The 23,231-nt window shown below is 40.5% G+C and overlaps 1 protein-coding gene across 6 annotated transcripts in view; it reads right to left on the reverse strand.

The window, feature by feature from the left end:
- Window positions 1–16,429, reverse strand: part of Acsl4 (acyl-CoA synthetase long chain family member 4) — a 75,837-nt gene extending 59,408 nt beyond the window's left edge. For all 6 annotated transcript variants that reach the window (XM_050124009.1, XM_050124007.1, XM_050124005.1 and 3 more), the window contains exon 1: window positions 16,231–16,429. The gene's annotated coding sequence lies outside the window, so the exon portion shown is untranslated. The remainder of the gene's footprint in view (window positions 1–16,230) is intronic.
- Window positions 16,430–23,231: the final 6,802 nt, after the last annotated feature.

Below are 23,231 nucleotides of genomic sequence, written 5' to 3' on the forward strand. Positions count from 1 at the left end.
AGCTGTATAGATAGCTCAGTGGTTAAAAACACTGGCTGCTCTTCCAGAGGTCCTAAGTTCAATTCCCAGCAATCACATGGTGGTTCACAACCATCTATACTGGGATCTGATGTCCTCTTCTGGCATAAAGCTGTACATGCAAATAAACCTTAAAAAAATAAAGCCATCAGCTGACCACAAGTAAAAACTAATTTTCCACCTTAAATTTGCAGTCATTCTCCTAAACAAAAGAAATATTTTCCATGATTTTGTAATAAAATGGTGTAACCATCAGAAAACATTTGAAATGACTTAAAATGCTTCTTAGCTAGGAATAACATAAAACTAGAGAAATGAATTTTTGCCGAAAACCAACTATAAACAGAGTCACTATTTCCAAATGAGCTGTTTGCTACCTATCAAAAGCCATTGCAGTTTATTTAACAATACTCTCGCATTTGCAGATTGTTACTGGAGAATGTGTTCATTCATCAAGTTAAACATTGTAGCACTTCATAACAATGTAGCCAGCCCACAGAAGCTGCCCTACTTTTTCTCCTATTGCTGTGATAAGCACCATGACTTGGGGAGGAAAGGGTTCATTTCACCTTACAGCCTGGAGTCAGTGCAGGAACTCAGGAAACTGACTGAAGCAGAAGCCATGGAGGAATGCTGCTTACTAGCTTGCTCTTCATGGCTTGCTCAGCCTGTTTTCTAAAGCAATCCAAGACCACCTACCAAGGCATGGCAATGGCCCCAGTGGGCTGGACCCTCCCACATCAATCAGAAATTAAAACAATACCCCACAGACTTGTCAATGGGCAACAAGACTGAGGCATTTTTCTCAATTGAGGTTCCTTCTTCCCAGGTGACTTCAGGAACTGAATTGCAAAGTTCTGGTTTTCCCAATTCAAGGTACACTGAGTACAGGCTGACACCGTCACTTCCTCCTTATCTTTGGTAATGACCTTGTACATCATTCACCTCCTCTTTCCTTCAAGAGTGTCTGGGTCAATGCGACCCTTCAATTAAAGACAAGACTCCCCAAGTTCAAGACAGACAGCTGGAAACTTTAGCCCCCTACGAATAAAACAAAGATACTATGGTCCTTACAGGTAAAGTTGTTTTGAGAAAAGCACCAGCTATCTGAAACTTGTTAGCTAAGAACAAATTTCTCATTTTACTAAATTTTATCATTGCAACAATAGGCCAATCATTACAGAGAAATATTCCAAGTAACCAGAGTACATGGTAGAAATGGAGGAAGACACAGAGATAAGATAGGTTGGGCAGCTATTCTGCACCAGTAATGTTTCCTCACACATACCTTTTGTGGAGCCCTTATGTCCACTTGCCCCCAGTATTATTATACTCCTACCACCGTAGGGGGACAAGTATCTTTTTCATCCCGGTATTTGTTCTTTGGGACCTGACAATGACCAATTATTCAGTTTTACCTAGGAAAATCCCAAGAGAACTATAGAGAGATGCTAAGCTGTAGATGTGATGTTGCTCACACACAGGAATAGGGCCAGCTGGAGGGCACAGCGAGCAAAGGAACCCATGTGCTGACCTGACAACCAGAGTCTGGTCCCCAGAGGCCATAAGGTTGCAGGAGAGAGGCAATTCTCAAGAACTGGCTTTAGACCTCCATTTGTGTGAAGGCACATGCACACAAATAATAAAAAGGGCATCCCAGGGCACTTCAGCTACATATTGAGACCTTAACCTCAAAACATAAAGGAAGAAATTCAGGAATTAAAAAAAGGTAGGAGATTCACTGCAAAGGTTTTTCACTTTGCAGCTGTCTCTTCTAAATTGGCCTGTAGTTTAAAAGGATAGCACCTATAAGGAAGAGCAGCACCCACCCCTGTTACCATGGAGGACAATGCAAGGCATTCCTTTCATGCTTGCAGTTGGATAGTACCATACTTCATCTACACTACTCTTTCCCTGTAGACGCATCTCTATAATAAAGTTTAACTTAGAATTTGGGGGGGGGGGGGAGAGAGGACTAGCACTAGATATTAGTAAAATAACAAGATATTGTGGGAAATTTTATTCAAAACTCATGAATTATTCATTTCTGGAATTTTCCATTTAATGTGCTCAGGCTGATTGTGGGTAACTGAAACTAAAAAGTGAAACTGCAAATAAGAGGAATTCTTTGGAAAAGAAATATACTCTATAAATAATTTAATATTTAATGGCTTGGTAATCAGGAAAATGTTAAAAATTAATGCAAACATATATACATATATATAATTTTAAAAACTTAGTTGCATATAAAAATCCTGGTCTTATATACTTGACACTAAGCACAAAATCTAAGTAAAAGAGTCTAAAAATTTCTGGGGGTTGTTTTGAATTGTAACATCCTTAGGAGATCAGTCATTTAGCTTTTTAAAAGAGGTATACCATAGTATAATTGTGTTTGAATGAAGATGCTAATGCCAACATTTCTATTTCTGGAAACAAACACCACATGGCTTCCCAATTAAGGGTTGCATAACTCACAAAAGGTGCACCTGAGCCTTGCCTTTTCTAGGTTCCAATTACAGAAAACAACTTGCTTCCAAGAAATCCTAACCTTTCTTTGTGTGACGGTTTGAATGACAATGCTCCCCTACCAGGGTCAGGTATTAGAACATTTGGCCCCCAGTTGGAGGCACAGTCTGGGGAAGTGAGGCAGCCTAGTTGGAAGCCTCCGACTCAGGTGGCCATTGAGAGGCACCACTTTCAATTCACTCTGCTTCATTGTTCAAAAGTGAAGAAGTAATCTCCCAGCTTCCTGTTGTCACGGCTGCTCTTTGCTGCCCTGCCTCCCTGCCACGATGGTCTCCTATCCTTCTAGAACTGTCAGCCCAGAAAAATTTTTTCCATAAGTTGCTTTTGCTCATATTTTATGACAGCAACAGAAAAGCAACGAATACATTCTGTAAAAAATTGTGTGGGCACAGAAAATCCCAATACTCTCTGAAACGTTTTTGTTCTTGTGTTGGGACCTGATGCTCTCTGCACCCTAAATATCCCAAAGACCTTAAAGTCATGCTCAACTAAGCTTGCAATTAACCAAAGGTGAAAGAAAGTCTCTGATTCCAACTCTACAAATATCACTCTGCCTGGCCTATTTTGCTCTACTTTTCTGAACAATATTTCCCTGGCAAGGGTTATAACTAGACTAGTACTTAGTCCTATCCTTCAGTAAAGCTATGGATTTTTCAACTACTCTTCTAACTTCTCGACTCCTCCAGAAGCTACGGAGCTTCAGCGGCCATGTGGAATGCAGCCTCTTCTCCTTGGATTCATCCCAGTGCTTATGACTGTGCCTTCTATCTTCTGTACTCAAAGCCACGACCGGCGTTTCAGTTCATTCCCCAAGTTCCTGCTTCCTGTCTGAGAGCTCTTAAGTTTCCTATTCAACCGAGAAGCAGAAATGCCTACCAAATTCTAAGCACAAGAAATGCTCGCCAGCCTCTCAGCAGTAACCCTGTGAAAATGTATTGCTGTGATGGGTGAAGTAAAAAGCTGAACGGCCAATAGCTAGGCAGGAGGGAGGTATAGGCGGGATTTCCAGGGAGAGAAAGAGGAGGAATCTAGGCTGTGCAGGAGACACCAGGATACACAGAGAGGAAACAGAAGGTCCAAGATAGAAGGAAGGTAACACCACATGATAGAATGTAGACCAATATAGATGGAGTAAATTAAGTTATAAGAGATAGTTGGGAACAAACCTAACCTAAGTCCAAGCTTTCATAATTAATAAGTCTCCGTTTCATTATTTGTGAGCTGGTGGCCCAAAGAAAAGTCTGACTACAAGAAGAGTCCGAATTTTCCAGGTTTTCTTAGATGAGTGATCCTCTGCAGAAGCCTGGCATTACTTTTTTGCAGTATGACGATAATGGGACTATACATAACAGGAAATGAGCAGAAAGACAGGTAAACAAGCATTTCAGTATGCCCCCTTACCTGCCGCATGAGCCTCATCCACAACCATCAGAATTCACCAGTAACTTTTCAAAACATTTCCTCGTTAACCAAGTCAGAAAAGAACCTCTATGTTGCTGCTCCTATAAAGTCTGTGACCTTATAACTGCACCTATGAGTGGAGAATCTTCCTGCTATGAAATCAAACTCCAAGAGGTGAAGAGGCAGACAGACAGCCTTGAAACCTGGGCTGTTTCAACCACCATAATAGAAAAATAGGAGGAGCTTGATGGTGGCAGCACACCCCTTTAATCCCAGCACTCGGGAGGCAGATCTCTCTGAGGTTGAGGCCAGCCTGGTCTACACACTGAATTTCGGGACATCCAGACCTGTTATGTAGAGAAACACTGTCTAGAGAAAAAAAAAAAAAAACTAAACAAAACAAATATTGAAAACCCTTGTCTACACGTAGTCTTTTTAAATAAAATACCCTACCAAATTTGCAGAAAATTATTAAAGGAACAAAATCATGAAAAATAATATATTTTACCTAGGCTCGATGGTATCCTCCTATAATCCTAGCATTTGAGAGGCAAGGGCAAGGGGCCTGCCATGAGTTTGAGGCAGTCTGGAGTACACAGTGAGTTAGTTCTTGGACGGTGTAGTGAGACCCTGGCTCAGAAACAACAAAAACAGCACCTTTTTGCTTCTAGGTCCCACAGCATCAACTCAGGAGACTATAATGGGTCTTATTTGTTTAATTAATGCTTCATAGGTAACCACAATACAGACACACATGCTCTAATCAGTGAAATCAAAGTTGATCCTCTAACATGTTTCTCACAATTCTCAATTGTGTATACTACATACAGGACTATCAGAGACAAAGATTCATGTTGCTACAGATACCTAGATTTTCTTTACTTTTCTAAGTTGCAAAATAAAGTCCTTTATCACATACAACTTTAGCTACAATCTAGACACAGCTACCATTTTCTTCTTTAAGCAAAATGAGCACACAGGTTCAATTTGAGTATTTTTCACTGAAGTCCAAGTTCACACACAAGAAGTTAATGACATTCCAAATACTGCACGTAAACCTCACCACTTTAGCAAGAATTTTGTGCCTGTGTGGAATCTATGTATATGTGTGTGCACAGCATATGTTCACATGTGTATGTACATGCAGGAGCAAGCCCATGTATATGTAGAAGCCAGGAGGCATGGGTGTCTTGTTCTACTCCTCTGCACCTTCCTTGAGACAGGGTCTGTCATATAACCTCACCGTACTCCCTAACACTGGGGTTACACAGAGTCATTCAACCATGCCTGGCATTTTTTACAAGGGGATTTGAACTCAGCCCTCATGTTTACATAGCATGCACTCTTAGCCCCTGACCTTTAACTACAATTTTAACACAGGTTAGGTCTGTATAGACACTACCATCATAACAGAAGGGGCGTGCATGTGCGCGCGTGTCTGTGTGTGTGTTTGTGTGTGTATGTGTGTTTGTTGTGGTCCTATAGAACTAAAAGTTTACAAATCCTTATATCCTGGTAAAGCTGTAGAAAAATCCCTTAGTCACATTTGTGATGCTGTTAGTGCAAGCAAACCCATTGTGCTCCAGTCATATTTGAACCCCAGAATGCAATTATGTGCACTACATATGCAATGGGCTCTACCACTTAGCTTTGTATAAATATAAGCCATGATGTTCACACAAGGATGAAAGCAACCAATACATTTCTCAGAATATAGTCTCATCATAAAGTGACACAAATCGCAACTTGTTCATACTTTAATTCAAAATCATCTGAACTGGCTTGACGTTGAGAATATAAAATTTTGTTGGTCATTTACATCTGGTGACTAACTTTCCCCCCAAGATTACAGTTAGCCCAAAAAAACAGCTATTTTTACAAAAATACTATATTGACACAACAGTGTGCGTATGTTTTTACTCATAAGGTATCTCTTTCACGTACATAGTCACCAATCCTCAAAAATGCCTACAGTACACGATGAAAAAGGGAAAATTACAAATCAGTATGTATTATAAGAATTCATTTTGTAGACAGTATAGATGCTTGTATCTATGAATACTAAGTGTCTGTATGCATGCACACGTGTATATACAAACATCTATATCAGAAAGGTAACATGGTATTCTTATCAGAGTAGAATAATTTAAAAGATTTGCTAGGTAGTGGTGGCGCACGCCTTTAATCCCAGCACTCTGGAAGCAGAGGCAGGTGGATCTCTGTGAGTTTGAGGTCCGTCTGGTCTACAAGAGTTAGTTTCAGGACAGGCTCTGAAGCTACAGAGAAACCCTGTCTCAAAAAAAAAAAAAAAAAAAGATTCTCCATGGGAGAAAAAGTTACATTTCATAAACCACCTGAATGTTCACTCAGTACAAACCACTACATATGCTATATAGTAATCATAAGTATCCTCCAGTGGGCATATGTTTCTTATCAACTTGCATAACTACCAATAAAACAGCAATTAAAAATGTTAAATACGTGGCCAGGCGGTGGTGGCACACGCCTTTAATCCCAGCACTAGGGAGGCAGAGGTGGGCGGATCTCTGTGAGTTTGAGGCCAGTGTGCTCTACAAGAGCTAGTTCCAGGACAGGCTTCTAAGCTATGAAGAAACCCTGTCTCGAAAAACCAAAAAAAAAAAAAAAAAAAAAGTTAAATACACTACAGATTTAATAAAGAATAGCAGATTTCCTCTAACGCCACTCCCTTTTCCTCTAGGGATAACTATTCTGCAGTATGCTATCAATCATACCTTTTTTATTGCCTATATACATGATAAGGTTTGTTTACCTTTCGATAAATGGAATCACGGTGCACCTCGTACTGTGACTCCTTTACTATACTCTAGAACTCCTGTGTCAGTTCATCTAGGTCTCTCTGATGGGAATTTTTCTTTTTCTCTTTGTTCTAGGATACTATGTACCACAGCAAAATATTCATTTTTGGTTTTCTGAGACACCATGTAGACATGACTGGCCTAGAGCTCACTATGTAGTTTAGTTGACCTCCAACTCAACTCAGAGATCTCCCTGCCTTGGCCTCTAAATGCTGGGATTTAAAGGCACACACCACCACACCTAGCCAAAATATGCGTACCTATTTAAATGAAAGGATTTAGATATTCTTTACCAAAAAGTTACATAGTGTGTACATTTGTTCAAAGTATTATATTTAAATTCTAGCAATGTATCTATTGCAAATGTTTACATTTCCCTAGTAAATCAGATAAACCTGAGGATCTTTTCTTTTATATTCATTTTACTTATTTAGATGGAAGATATCAATTCACAACCCCTCTGGTGCTTTTTCTAAGCTCACATCCATACTTCAAGAAAAACATTTTCTGTATATTTTTCCTATGGATCAATAGGTTCATTACATATTATGCTTATTATGTAGAAATCCCTTTATATAATCTGAATTAGAACCGTTAATATAAAAGGTAAATGCAAGTGAAAAACTATTCTTAATGCATCACTTAGCAAACATTTCAGGTTATCTTCATTTCATTTTATCAGTGGCCAAAGTACACTCATTCTCCAAACTCTTGATATAGGTCCAAGAAGCCAAGACGTTTGTTTCTCCCGATTGCAAAGAAATTTAAACTGAATTCTTGGGATACAAATGTCAAGGAACTGAAGAAATTTGCAAAGCAATAACCATGCGGACTACATCCAAATTTCTGTATTTACATAAAATATATACTGTCTTACCCGTACCTAATTGTGTCATTTTTTAAAGCAATTTTCACTCTTCCTAAAACAATTCAGTGTTATTCATAATAATGGACCTAACGTAATCACCATCAGTTTCAACCGTTATCCATAAGCAGAACTGTTTTCTTCAATGTCCACTCCCCACCGCCATCCCTCACGACCATCCCCCACCTGCCATGTGATGTGACTCCCACACACTGTGTATCATTTCACTTGTTTCAGTAATAATGCCAATTACACCCACTCATATTTTATCTGTTTATAAAATATTAAATCATATATTTTAAAAACGCAATATGAAGATATAGGTCAGTGGTGAAGCACTTCATGCAGAAGGCCGTGGGTTCCATCCCCAGCAAACACATGCATAAGCGCTAGTATGTATACCAACTATCCAGGTTCGGTAGTAAAGCCGATAAGCCCAGCTGGTAGGCATACAAGCATACTGGACTATCAGCAATTGTTTAGTTTATAGCGTCTCTTACCAAAGAATGAAAATCATCATTTAATACCGTGAATCATGTAAACAGAAGTCAATTAAAATCTCGACAGCATATTCAGAAGCTCTCCCCCCTCAAAAATCTGCCACTCGCCCTTTTGACTTTGTTCCACTATCTTTATGTTTTTCACAATTCTTAAAATATGCATTTGTAAAATATGTTTACTATACTTCTGCATATGATGGGATCTACTTCCTCCCAAATGTGCAGTCGAATGTCCTAACTTCATTTTCATTTTCAGCATGACACTTAGGAAACTTAAAAGAACTAAAGTGTCAAGTTAACAAAAGAAGGAAGTTGCAAACAAAATAATAAAGCACAGCGGAAGGTCAACTTGGTAGCCTCCTGCTATGTACTTAAAGGTTACAGAGCAGTTTCTGGTGCAAAACTGCAGTAATGCCTCGCTCACTCCTTAGCGGTTTGGCTTGGAATAACTCGACTGCATAGGCCTGTTAGAATTGTACTATACCATGCAGTAAACTGACATTCGTTCTGAAATAGCCCACACCTCAACAACAGAAGGCAATCTCCCTAGTTCTCTAACTAGGCCTTAATTCTGTCAGGCTTGGTGAAGAAAATGAACACAATCTTCAAAGTAAAGCAAAGGCTATAAAAATTTCCTTTACACAATAGAAGAAATTAATCCCAGTTAAAGTTGCCTTATCTGAGAATTCATCAAAATTTTTTCTCTAATAGTCCAGAGCGTAAACAGACCTAGGAGGCCACGGGGTCCCTGTGAATACTGCCAGACAATACATAAATGAAGCCATATGGCTATGTTCCAACTGAAGTTTATTTACAGAAACAGGTGGTGGACAGGATTTGGCCACAGGAATGTTTTTCTGTCCCTTGACTTACACCAGTTTGCTCTCTTTTCTAGTAGGAATTTGACACCCTAATGCACACTTACTGGAGCAGATATGGAAGCCACAAACAGACAAGTGATTACTGCAGTACCGCCATAAAGATGAATATTCTAACAAACTAATCACTAGTCTAGCAAGTTCGAACAGGCATACACAATTTTTAAACTATGATAGTATAAGCGTCACCAGCAGCCAATATTCTCTGCAGAAATAGTTAAAATAAATGACAATCAGTGACTGTAAAAGAAAAATATACAGTGAGGACAAATTTAAGTGTCTTATTCTATTAGAGAAGTAAAAAAGCCTACTAAGAATAGAATTGAGATTCGTAACTTCACTACTCAAAATACAGGAATAAATTCTCACACTGTGTTTAAATGAAAGCAAACTTTGTGCTTTAGAGAACTTAAAAAAACTTTGCTGAAAAACTATAGTTTTGTCAAACTATTTCAATTTAGATAATGGGCCCCAAAATCTCCTTGGCACATTTTACGTCTGTTTAATTCTATGTTGTGTTTGACAAGTGATAAAGCAGACACTGTATTTTAAGGCACTAAAGGAGAACAGCCATTTTAGTACGGTAAGGACATGTACAACCAGATTCACATAGTGAAGCGCAAAGCCACTTGTCACAGAACATATATGAGCTCTGAACTATTGAAACAGTAAATACATTGCTTGCAGGAAAAAGTAAGGGGATGTAAGGCTGAACACAAAGGAGTAAACTTGAATAATGTAAGTATATAAGATCCCCTTGAGACCAGAAGCACAGACCGTGTATTATGGTTTTTTTTTTTTTTTTTTTTCCTGCAAGTGACGTATTTACTGTCTCAGCAGTCCAAAGTAAAGTTCTGCAAACCTCCCTGTGAAGAGGTTGGAAACACAAGGCACAAACTGAAAGAATATACTTTCAATCATATAACAACAAAAGATCAGTATTTAAAATACACAAAGAACTTTTAATACTCAACAATTTCAAACAATCCAACCCGAAAATAGACAAAGGGATGAGAGACATTTTACTGAAGACCTAGCAGTGGTCTGGTAGGTTGTCCATACACCAGTGGATGGCACTAAAGCCATGGATTTGTGGCACTCAGTGGATTATTTTTTTAAAAAGGTTCATGGAAGTGGAAAGGCTCCAGGGTGTGTGTGTGTGTGTTGGGACAGGAATGGGGGATCCAGAAGGAGCTGGTAGTGGGGAAGGGGCAGCTATGATCAGTAGTCAGTGTACTGACGAATGAAATTCTCAAACATTAAATTTTCAAAAACCTAGTAGTCGGCGGTGGGGAAGAGACAGAAATCTTTAATAAATAAATAAATAAATAAAAATTAAAAAAAAAAAAAAAACCTAGTAGTGTGCTCAGGGCTGCCCATTTGGTACTGGACAATCCACTGGTGTGCTCTTCCCTGAGGAGGACTGCCACACCAACCCCAGTAGAATCTGCGTGACAAGTTCCACAGACTGAGGCATTTGACTCCAAATGGAGGTCTCCTGGAACCGGCTGTGGAACTCTCTAGCTGGAGAGAAGTTATTGAGCCGTAGTTCTCATGGCAGTCTGTCTGCTTCTATTTCCTTTTTGTACTTACAAGATGTTCATGATAGCCTGGGCCAAGAAGAAGTCACCCCCTTGAACTGGGGTCACTGGCTGTGACCTCTTCTCTAAGAGATTCAGTGCTTTGCTTCATAATCATTTACATAATTATAAAATAATACTTTGATAGACTATCCTCCCGACAATATATGAATTTGTATGGCTATGCATTTGTAGATGAGGCTGGCTTTGACATTATGGTATAGAAAGCATTGTTTAAGTATAGTTTTAAATTGAACTTTGAAGATTTTTAAGAAGATAAAAGTTAGACATTAGTTAAGGATTACACATGAAAATTTATGAACTTGATCAGGACGTAAGAGCCATTCATTAACTATAAGTGATTTATCAAATTGTTTTGTTTAGTAACTAAAGATGTTATCTGTTCCATTTGCAATTGATTCTTTGAACCCACTGTCTAGGAAATGTAATACCTGATTGATTTTGTGCCTTCTTGTGCCAGGTGATTATGATAACTATTCTTTGTAACTGCTTCACTGAACACATCTTTTAAGAATTGTAATACCTGTTCTACTTGTATAAAACCCTTGTTTGAGAGCTGCAAAATGCACTCAGATTCAAACTGCTTATGTGTTTGTTTCTGTTTGTCATCGCCAAATCCTTACCCATCTGATCTTCGAGAAACCACATCCCATAAGACCCCCCATACCTGGCCGGGGTGGTCAGTGGCAGAGGACCACCTCTCCTGCTCCCAGCTTTACTCAGTTGCCTGTAGTTTGTGTAGGGTTGAGTCCTGGTCCCTGTCCATTTTGGCATGTTTGTCAGTGTCTCTGCTTAGCTCACATTTGGGTGGTCATGCTGGGAAGAATTTACAGGTATAGATTCTGATGTTACTACATATGACGGAATCCACTTTCTGCCCCCTCCACCAATATTCTCTGAGTCTTAGGTAGGCAAGTGTTTTGTATATATATACATTTGGACTAGAAATATAAACACAAAGTAACAGTATACAGACTTACAGATTATATTTAGAGGATGTGCACACACACACACACACATGCAATAACGATAAAAAAGGTCATGAATTAGAAGGAGAATAGAGAGGGTAGTGAGGGAGAATTTGGAGTGATGAAAGATAAGGGAGAAACACTGTGATTAAAATCCCTCAAACGAGGCAGACCTCACCTTTATTCCCAGTACTTGGGACACAGAGGCAGACAGATCTCTGTGAGTTCAGGCCAGTTTGATCTACATAAAGAGTTCCAGAACAGCGCGAGAGAGCGTCTTAAGAGAGACTGTCTCAAAACACAAAATTACAATCTCAAAAATCTAAAAAAATTGCACAAATATAGTAAACAAATAAAAAAAAGGTTAAGTGGTACCAAATGCAGATCATGAGCCATCAGAGTATTATAAATTAAAACTATGAGGACAGATATCACTACATAGTGATAGTTAAAGGGAAATTAGAGGGCTGGAGAGATGGCTCAGTGGTTAAGAACACTGCCTGCTCTTCCAAAGGTCCTGAGTTCAGTTCCCAGCAACCATATGGTGGCTCACAACCATTTGTAATGAGATCTGGTGCCCTCTTCTGGTGTGCAGGCAGACACAATACTGTATACATAGTAAATAAATAAATCTTTGGAAAAAAAAGGGAAATTAGAATAAAACTACATAGCACTACATAGCTAAGGGGAAAAAGTAGTCACAAAGCATTCACAATGGGAATATAAAACTGGTAGTACTTAAAAAAAAAAAAAAACAGTTTGAACCTAAACATGTAACTACTGTATTACCTGACAACTGCATTCTTAGACAGTTAACCCAGAAGTGAAAAATCATGCTCATAAATGGAAACATCAGAGGTTCTTTGATAGGTGAATGGTTAAACACACAACTACGACAAGCCATTCATCATTTTCAATAATGAAAAGATTATTGATTAGGAGTATATTCCCTCTATACATCTCACGGACCTCCAAGGAACTGTGCTAGTGGTAGGCCTGTGTTCCCGTTTATTTAGCATTCCTGAAGCGACAAGAAGGGACATGGGAAACACATCACCGAGACAGAAGACAGCGGTAAATATTAAAAGGCAACACATAGAATCCTTGGGGGATAGCATCGTTCTGTGCCTCGACTGGAGTGACCACAGAAAGCTACACACGGCAACACTATGCAGAACTAAACACAGACAACTGTTCACTGAAAGTGGTGAAATAATGGGGCTGGAAAATGACCTAGCAGTTAAGAATGCTTGCTTCGTTTGCAGAAAATGAGAGTTTAGTTCCCTGTACTTATGCCAAGCAGCTCATAATTCCTATAACTCCAGCTCCAAGGCATTCAGACCCTCTTCTGGCTGAGGTGGGCATCTGCACACAGGAGGCATGCATACATATAAATTAAAAATGAAAATAAATTTTTAAAAATAAAAGGAAAAACTGGTGGAATGTGAATATGATGGACACACAGTACTGTTATATAATTATTCATGATACTAACATCGGGTAAAATCAGATATGGGGTATTATCTCTTATTAACTATTTGTATAACCTACAACACCAGAATTCATAATCAAAAGAAAAGGGTATAAAAAGCATACTATCAGCCAGTAGCAGGAGTGGAAAAACAAAACTTATGTTTTTCCTGAGAAAAATCAAGGAAGGGAGGGGAACATACAATGTCACAAAGAACCAACTGGAGAGCCTAAGTGTGGTGGAACAGCCTTTAATCCCAGCAGATTAAAGGCAGAGACTGGCAGATCTCTTAGGAATTCAAGGCCAGCCTGCTCTAGAGAGTGAGTTCCAGTACAGCCAGGGCTACACAGAGAAACCTTGTCTCAAAAAATAAAACCAAAAACAGCTAAAAGTAACCAACAATCCAAAAGAACCAACAATCCACAATATAATACAATTATCTCCTACTGTATTGAGGTTTAACTTTGAGGGGAACTTATTCATCCTGACTTGGCTATTACTATTTTTTATAAAAATAAAGTACATGCCCATGTCTCACTAAAACCACACCATCCTCTCAGATTAAAATTTCATAGAATAGGTGTTGTTCTCTTAACCATCATATCCTGAAGGTCTACCACAAAATACATGAGCCGCTAAGAACAAGAGAGTGGGATGAATATATATATAAAATGAGTGAGATGTCTGCGTATGCTTTTTAAAATTGCTTTTTAAATATATTCCATTGTTGTGGCTGCTGTTTGAGAAAGGGTCTTTCTATGTATATGTAGCCCTGGCTGTTCTGGAACTTTCTATGTAGACCAGGCTGGCCTCACAGAGCTCTGCCTGCCTCTGTCACCCAGCTAAATACTTATTTTATGTGTCTAGGCATTTTCCATGCATGTTTTTACACCACATGCACGCCTGGTGCTCACAGAGGCCAGAAGAAGGCGCTGGATCCATCCCTAGAGACTGGAGTTACAGGCAGCTGTGAGCCATGTGAATGCTGGGAATTGAACCTGGGACATCTGGAAGAGCAACCATTGCTCTTAACCACTGAGCCACTGTTCCAGCCCCTCTGTGTATGCTTTTAAAGTTCCTAGCCAGTTATAATTTTGAAACAGTATGCCCCGACATGCTTTTACAAGTTTCTAATGGCCACGGGTGTCTAAAATCCAGTGCGGTGTCCACACTTTTCATCCGCAAGTTAACCTAACATTTGTAAAACTGCTTGTGAATTTATATACTGCCACATGAAGTAATTCATTAAGTCACGAGGAATTAAAAACTAAGAATAACTTGATATTCAGACCTTTGAGAAAATGTTCTATGCTGACATAACAAGATTCAGCCACAGCCTTAATGTGAAGTGCATTAAAATACATATATATGCATAAAAATCTCATTATTTTCAAACTACAGAATCCAACATGAGAGATTTATGAATCATCCTGCCAAGCATAGCCTTATTTTAATTTATATATGTGAAAACTAAGGAAAGTGCCTTCCTTGTTAACGGTTGCTATAGTTAGATACAGCTGAGGCTAGAATCTGAACATCTCCAGAGTCTGGATTCGGGTCTCTTGCACCTAATTGGGCAAGATTCTTTGTTCTTTCTCCACCCACCACATCCCTACCCAATTCAGTAACAACAACAAAAGATGTATTTGATTTAGTTTTTAAGAGTATTGTTTTAAAGAACCCACAAAGCTGAACTCACTCAAACTTTTAAATCGGTACAATAAACCCTTCTGGATTTTTTTTTTTTATGTCAAGGTCCTTTATCCCAATTTGCGAGTATTAAGTACACTATAAATGCTGCTTCCTCCATGGAAATGGCAGAGAGGGTTCATTCGAATAGGAGTCTAGCATGTTTTGCACTTTCGCAGATTCGGCTGAAAAGATGAGCTAGTTTGCAATTTAAGGGAGGCCTTACATTTAAATTTTTGCTTGACATGCTTAGTAGCAGCACTGTAATTGATCTCAACTTGCTGATTTATATCAAGAACATTTGGAAGCCTTGCTTGTTGGAAGTGAAAAAAGAAAAACTAAAGTTACAAGAAAGCACGGGAAATGGCTTTTCTTAAGCTAAATGTCCGTAGCAACGTGTTACTAAGCATGAATTTAGAGGTCCGAGAAACACGAGAAGGAACCTCGGTTATGCTTGAATCCAACTGCATGACAGCTGGGCATATTTTCACAGAAGAGGAAACTTAGTGGTTGGGTGATTAAACCATTAACCAGTAAAGCACAAGGCTTACTTCTTCAGCAAGGTTCATTTCCCCTTATTCCAATCCTTATCGTCGTTTCTCTGAGTGAGGATTGACTTTTTTTTTCTCCTAAGATGAAAAGTACGAAGGAGCAAATTAATTTCAAGAGAATGAAAAATAAATGTCTTCGAAAGAGATGCTGGGGTAAAAATGAGATATGACGTCTGATTTCAAATATGTTGCCAGTTAGGCAGTGAATCACATTCTCCTAAGTTTCTCTGTCTATAGACATCGGCCACAGTTCTTTTCGGAACTCGAATGAGAGGAAGAGGAAGTGAATAAACCTAATATTAAAAATACCTACTGAACGCGGGGGTGAAGACTGGAAGAACACACCATGCATGCTTCAGCTAGGATCCAGCTGTTTGCTCACATACCTAAAGGTATGGATGCTGTGAGGGTATCTATCGAAACCTAAGGTACACCCCCCCCCAAAAAAATTCGAGAGGGCAGATATTTCTAGAGCCAGAAACACCCCCACACACACCCGCGCGCGCCAGGACCCTGTTACAAAGTGACTGGGAGGGGACAAAATGGAGCTGAGGTCTAGGGGCGCCCTAAAGGTCGTTTGGAGGTCTAGCAGGCACTTTTGTGTGCTCAAGTCAACTGAGTCATGGCAAAGCCCTGTACCCCCGAAAGGAAGAGTTCTCATGGCCCTCGGGTACAGGGAGCTACAGGGACGAGTCAGGCGGGGTTCTAGAAGATCCCGGAGAGCATCCAAGGAGATAGGGACAGTGGTTATCTCCCCCGAATCCGAGGAGCTTCAGGAACCAGCGGCCACTGCCGGGAAGCCGAGCGCCCCCACCTCCAGTCAGCTCAGGTGAACAACGCGGAGCCCGCCAGGGATGGGGGGGGGGGCGCTCCCGGGCATCGACCCAGCGGCCGCAGCCTCCCCAAGCCTAGGATCACTCACCCAAAGTTGCTGCCTCGTGCACCACGTCTCTGCCACTCGGTCCGGCCTTAAGGGGAAGGAAGCTCTCAGAGACGAACCCGCGTGCCCGCTAGCTCCGGAGCTGCCTGGCAAGGAGGGGCGCGCCGCGGAGGGCAGTGGAAAAAATAAAAGAAGCCGCAGCGGCGCGCGCGCAACCCGGACGGCCAGTGGAGGCGGGGCGCGGCGCGAGCCCGGAAAAGACGCGCCCGGAGGGGCGGGCGGAGCGGGGGCGCGCGGTGGTGTGGCTGAGCCCGCCGAATCGCAGGCGGCCGCCGGCTCGGCCCACCCACGCGCCCGCCCCCGCTCGCTGAGGACGTCATCGCCAAAGAGGCGGAGCCCGCTGTGGTGGTGGGTGCTACGAAGGAGGAGGGCTGCTACCGAGGGGTCGCGGATCGCTAAAGGCTCCCTGGAGCCAGTGGCTACAATGGGGATCCCACAGTGCGGGCAGAACCTCCCGCGAGGGCTTGGCCCCCGACGGCGGGGAGCTGCGGAACAAGCCCACGCCCTAGCGGGCTTCCCAGGGCTCCACCCAGGATAAAAGTTCCCCCAGGTCATCTTCCAGCTGCCCTTAGTAGATACCCATCTTTGGGCTACCTCGTGCTTCCTATAGTTTGTTGGCTTCTGGCTCCTGAAAGCCTGAGCCAAAAACCATCCATCCTTAGTATTAAGATCCTTGCTCCCCCAGGCTCAAGAAATGTCTCTTGAAGCCAGGGTTTTGCACATCACTCCATCAAGGCAAAAAGAGCCCACAACTGATAAAAAAAAAAAAAAAAAAAAAAAAAAAAAAAAAGGCAGGTCACTACTAAGAGATCACCTTGCTTCCTCCCCCAAAGAGTTGAAAAATTATTGTTCTAAATACAATTCCAGAGACTATCTCAGAGCTTCAAGACAGATTGTAACTGCGAATACGCCACAACAAACTGCCAAGAATATACCGCCCAAAGAAAGAAATGTCAACTAGTCTTCTAGTTCTATGACGCATAAGCATAAGAGTGAACTGGCTGCTTTCTTCTGCTTATTGTGGGTGTTTTACTTACTCGTTTTCATTTTCCTTATAGAATGACTGTGTGGCACACACAAGTACGCACACAATTGCTCATCTCAGATGGCTGGCTACAGTAGCTAAGCTTTAATGTGTATCATAATCATATGTGAGGACCTAGAAAAATAATCCCCAGGTGTTTTGATCTGGATCTTAAATAGGTGAAATTTTTGACTTTTGAATTTTAAGGAGCACCTCGAAGGGCACAAACTGTTGGTGTGGTTGGCTGAGAGCGGAGCCCTTCAGTTTGTTCCTAAGCTATTATTTCAACGCTCTAGTGCTTCTTTTATTTTCTCCAGAGCCACCAACTTGGATACAATGTGCCTACGGCCATTTCGTGTACTTTTCCTTTCTCAAGAGTGACCTAGAAAGTTCAGGACTTCAAACAACAAATTTAATTGTCATCTTTATTTTTATGAGATACCAGAAACAGATAATTATTAGCTGGCTATATATTCTACCAGGGACCTACACTGTACAGAGACCTGTCATTTATCTTCGAGTTAATACAAAAGAAATTGGAGGAACAAACATCCACTCCTGCAACAACCTTAAAGTTTAGTTATGGAACTAAAACCCAGGTACCATACAGACCCAGTGTTCCACATAACTCAACCTGTTAGAGAAAGCAGGAAAAGAACTTCTAAATAATGAAGACTTTTCTAGTTTCCGTCATCATCACATAGCCCAGACATTTTTAAATTAACTCTTCTGAATACAATAGCCCTCAGGAGCTTACAGAAGTCCCTCCAGCTTTAGGAGGTGTAAAGGAAGGGAGCTATTGGGTTTTGTTCATATGCACATACATGTATTTGTTCATTATATATATATATATGATATATATGCCATGATATTGATACATATAGACCAAAAAGCTACTTGTATTTTCAAAATCTTTATCATTTAAACTATTAATTAGTGCCCACAGTTCTTGTCAAATTTATTATCTACCAGATCTTTTCCTGCATTTTTAACCAACCACACTTAGGATAAAGAAGAAAGTAAAGCCACCTGTGCAAGAGAGAAAACCTGGTGTGGTGGTGCACACCTTTAATCCCAGCATTCAGGAGGCAGAGGCAGGTGGATCAGAGAAGTTCTGGGTCAGTTAAGATTACACGAGACCCTGTCTCAAAAAAAAAAAAAGATAACAAAACAAAAACTACAAACAAAAATAAAAGCAAATGAAAAAATATCTCCACAGTACCTCCAGAACCACTTTTTTTTTTTTTTTTAGAGCAAAACCAAGAGCCAGGAGTAATGGCACAGGTCTGTGATCCCAGCACTCTGGAGACAGAAACAGATCTAAGTTTGAGGCCATCCTGAGCTACAAAATGAAAGTCTGTCAAGATCACACTCTATCCACTAACAATGAAGGGAAGGAAGGAAAGAGGGGAGGGAGGGAGAAGAGGAGGAAAAGAAGGGAAGGAAGCAAGAAAAGACCTCTAAGACCTATGACCCTGGAGCAAAACCTTTGTCCCTCCCCCAAGCAGCTGTCTGACATTTTAGAGCCCACGCAGTTTTTTTTTTTAATGCCTTAGGAAGATGGGAGATTACTATCTTTGAAAGACTGAGGAACAGATGCAAATGAAACAATCTATCCAGTCACAGAACTAGCCAGTCCTAGACCTTGGAATTCCCGTCACTCACAGGGGCTCTCTGTGAAGCACAGGCAGCAGCATCTCATCAAAATCAAATTGACAGGAAGGGAGAATTAGAAAAACATAAGGTAGAATTGTCCAGATTCAAAATACAATATAAAAGGGGAGATATACACGACAGAAAAACAGGAAAGGTACTATGGGGTGGGGGTGAGGGGACACCGGAGAAAGGAAGGAGTGAGAACAGTAGAATGGAGGGACAAATAAGAGCAAAATATGTATAAAAAGGTCATATTTGTATGCTAATGTTAAAACTTCATTTAAAAGCTATTTTTAAAAAAATAGGAAAAAGAAAGCCTCTAGAAGCTAAATAGACTTGAACAAGGCTGCTCTGTTGGCAGACACTGATATTTAGGCCTTGCTAGCTTTGCTCTTGTGTAATGAGAAGCTGAAACAGATAGCCAGGCTGCTCTTGGCATTAGTTATTTATGGAAGGCCAGAAAACAACTGTTCTTCACTGACTACGTACCACATCTTTACATCTTAAACTCACTTCTTGGGTTACTAGAATAATTCCCTCCTGGAGCCCAAATAACAAGCAGCAGGACTCTGTAATAATATTTGAATACACAAATTATACATAAGAGCTTGCCTTGCCATTAACAAACATTATTTTTACAGACCCAATAACTAGGCAAAATATTTGCTTTAGTGGTATGTCTGAAGCACCTAGTGAAATCAGAAACCTCAGACGATGATCTCACTGTGAACAAAATAATGAACTAAGTGACTTTTCAAAACTGGTCAAAGACAGAGCTGAAGGTACAGTTCAATGATACCGCATTTGCCTGTTAATTCTTCCTGCTAATCCCACCGATCGAGAATAAGATCGCTATTTAGTATAAAGCCAAATTTGAAGCAAGCTTTAATTAAATATTGGCCAGGCGGATGGACACTGGCCAGGTCCATACCTAGGTCCCTAGGACATGGCCCTGAGTAATGGTTTGCAGCAGTATAAAAAGGAAAACCTATAACAAATTGCCTTTCCCATCTGGTCCAATCAAGAGCAAGCATACATCCTGATGCGCCTCCTACATCCAACAGTCAGGGAGAAGTGTATATCCTGCCATATTGTATTTCCTGCTTGTGAGCCTCTTGCCCACACGTGAGCAAGCATGTTAAGTACGGATGGGAAAAGCAATCTTGTTTAATTGGGAGTAAATCACATGGCTTGTTATCTCCCATAAACAATAGCCTACAGCATGTCAGGAACTGTGTGTTCTTGAGCAAGTGACTTGCAGATCAGAGACATTTTTGCTTCATGGATCTCTTAGACATAGTAATTAAAAATTAAAATGTGACTTTGGCTCTCACATTCCACCCTTGAGTTGTGTCCTGAGTCAAATCTTTGACTTTGTGACGGTTATCTGTTTATACTGGGATCTAATAACCATCAGCTTAATGGTGCCCAGACAGGAATTATCATTTAGTTAAGGAACCAATGATGCAAGAACCAACAGTAATTAGCACCAGAAGAAGGTCCAAAGGCCCTGAAATGACTGACAGGGTTACTATGAAGAAGGAACCTGGAAATGAGATGGGGACCAGTTATTTCCTTCATCTCAGTTCCCCTTTTTTGCAATGATTTTTTTTCCAAGTATAGCCAGATTATTTCTTTTTTTTTAATTTTGTTTTTTTAATTGATATTTATTGAGCTCTATTTTTTTTCTCTGCTCCCCTCCCTGCCTCTTGCCTCCCCCCCTTTATCCTCCCCAAAGGTCCCCATCATCCCAATTTACTCAGGAGATCTTGTCTTTTTCTACTTTCTACTTCCCATGTAGATTATATCTATGTAAGTTTCTCTTAGTGTCTTCATTGTTGTCTAAGATCTCTGGGATTGTAGTTTGTAGGCTGGCTTTCTTTGCTTTATGTTTAAAAACCACCTATGAATGAGTACATGTGATAATTGTCTTTCTGTGTCTGGGTTCTCTCACTCAAAATAATGCTTTCTAGCTCCATCCATTTTCCTGCAAAATTCAAGATGTCATTATTTTTCCTGCTGTGTAGTACTCCATTGTGTAAATGTACCACATTTTTCTTATCCATTCTTGGATCGAGGGGCATTTAGGTTGTTTCCAGGATATGGCTATGACAAACAATGCTGTTATGAACATAGTTGAGCACATGTCCATGTGGCACGATTGAGCATCCTTTGGATATATACCCAAAAGTGGTATTACTGTGTCTTGAGGAAGGTTGTTTCCTAATTTTCTGAAAAATTGCCACACTGACATCCAAAGGGGTTATACCAGCTTGCATTCCCACCAGCAATGCAGAAGTGTTCCCCTTTCCCCATAACTTCTCCAGCATAAGTTGTCATCGGTGTTATTGATCTTTAGCCAGATTATTTCTAATGAATCCTGAGTGATTTATATAGAAACAACTTTCCCTTAAAGCTATACAATCACCTCTCTGCTTTACACAGAGTAGGTTGAGTGCCCTATCATACTACAGAACTATTTCAGCTAGTGAATCTACCTGTTGATAGGTCTGGGTCTATTTGGTTTTAACAGGTACCTTTCTTGGTATTCCCATAGGCACTTTTGGTAGCTATTTTGTCCCATATGATAGGGAGTTTCCTTTTGATCTAATATTCCAGCCGGCGAGGAAATAAGAGGCAACATACTTTCTTCTGTAACTACTTCCTGTTGAAACTGTTGTTTAGGCTGTTGTTGTCAGGGTTCAGGAAGACTGGAGCACTAGCCAAAGGCAAGGAGAGAATTGAGGCAATGAGACATTCGTCAGAAGCATCGGGTTTACTGACCCAGCTGAAGAGACAGGAAGCATTCACAACAGTTGGACCGCATCAGCTTTCAGCAAGTTCAGGGCTCTCAGACATTTGGAGCAGGTTGTAGTTAGCAGATGATGCCTGGATGTGTCTGTCAGCTAAGTGGAAATTTGATGAGACAGATATAGACTAGGGACAGAAGTTAGCGTTTAGGGACTTAAAGGAAAATCTTACATTTGGAATTTTCAGTTCCAATTGTCCTACTAGTTGGAGAAGAAAAGAAGTCCCAAGAACAGGAAAAGAAGAAATACCATCCTCAGGAATAAACAGGTGAGGGAATTTAGGTTGTTCTTATCTGGAGTCCTTTTGGCCTATAAGAAGTAGACCCAAGTCTTATGTCTTCCCCAGATACTCTGAAGCTTACATGAATTTTTGTTCAGTTTACAAAAAACATAGACATTTTAGGTATCATTAGCATTACAAATCTATACTGAAATCCACACTGCAGAAAAAGCAGGTAATTGGTGTCTGTAAAATAGCTGGAGTTCACCTTTGGAGTTAAAACACATGAAAATTTTTTCCTCTGTCCAGAGAGCTAGATATAGATTGGACAGAGATGTCCTAAACCTGATGAGAAGCACTGTTAAGTCTATATTTAGAAGACAACCAAAGGAAATTTAGAATTTTGAGCTTGCGACTAAGCAGTAGGGAGTCAGAGTTTGGCCAGCTTGTCAGAACTCCACTGATCAATTTTAAAACTCCGAACTTTTGGAATCTTAGTGTAACAACATCTTAGAAGGGAAAAGAAATTTTATATACCTTAAATCATTTATTTACATACTTACAACTTACATTTATACATCTTAAATCATTTTCTGAGGACCTCAGAACTTATTTACTCTTTTACATCCTCAGACATTTATATATCTCAGACCCTGTACAGGAGAGTATTAGGGTCCTATTGAACTCCCTCCACCTCCCAGACAGATAGGGATCCCACAAAGCAGACCGAGATTATGACTTATCAGGAGGCCTCCACCGATGCTTCATGCAGTTCACTCCAACAGTCTGTAAATTGAAGGCAACCTTGGAGCCTTGGAAAGTCTCAAGGCACGTGCCTCCTGAAGCGGCCCTCAGCCCCGGAGTTCTGGAGTGAAGGTCCAGCTTTAAAATTTGGGTGGATGGTCTGAATCTCACAGGGGGCCACCAGAAAATGTTAATTGCTCTGATCAAGAATAAGACCACTACCACAATTTAAAGCCAATTTTGAATCAAGCTTTAATTAAATACTGGTCAGGTGGATGGGCCCTGGCCAGGTCCATACCCAGGTTCCCAGGAAATGGTCCTGAGTCATGGTTTACAACATCTTAAGAAGAAAAACCCATCATTCATTGCATTTCCTATCTGGTCCATCAGGAGCAAGCATACATCCTAACTCATCTCCAGCCTACATCCAATCAGGGGTGTGTGTATATTCTGATGTATTTCCTGCATGTGAGCCTCCCGCCCACATATGATCAAGCCCATCTAGTGCAGATGGGACAAACAAACTTGT

This window comes from Alexandromys fortis, unplaced genomic scaffold, assembly GCF_014885135.2.
Source record: "Alexandromys fortis isolate MF-2015 unplaced genomic scaffold, M_Fortis_MF-2015_v1.1 scaffold_195, whole genome shotgun sequence".
Lineage (NCBI taxonomy): Eukaryota > Metazoa > Chordata > Mammalia > Rodentia > Cricetidae > Alexandromys > Alexandromys fortis.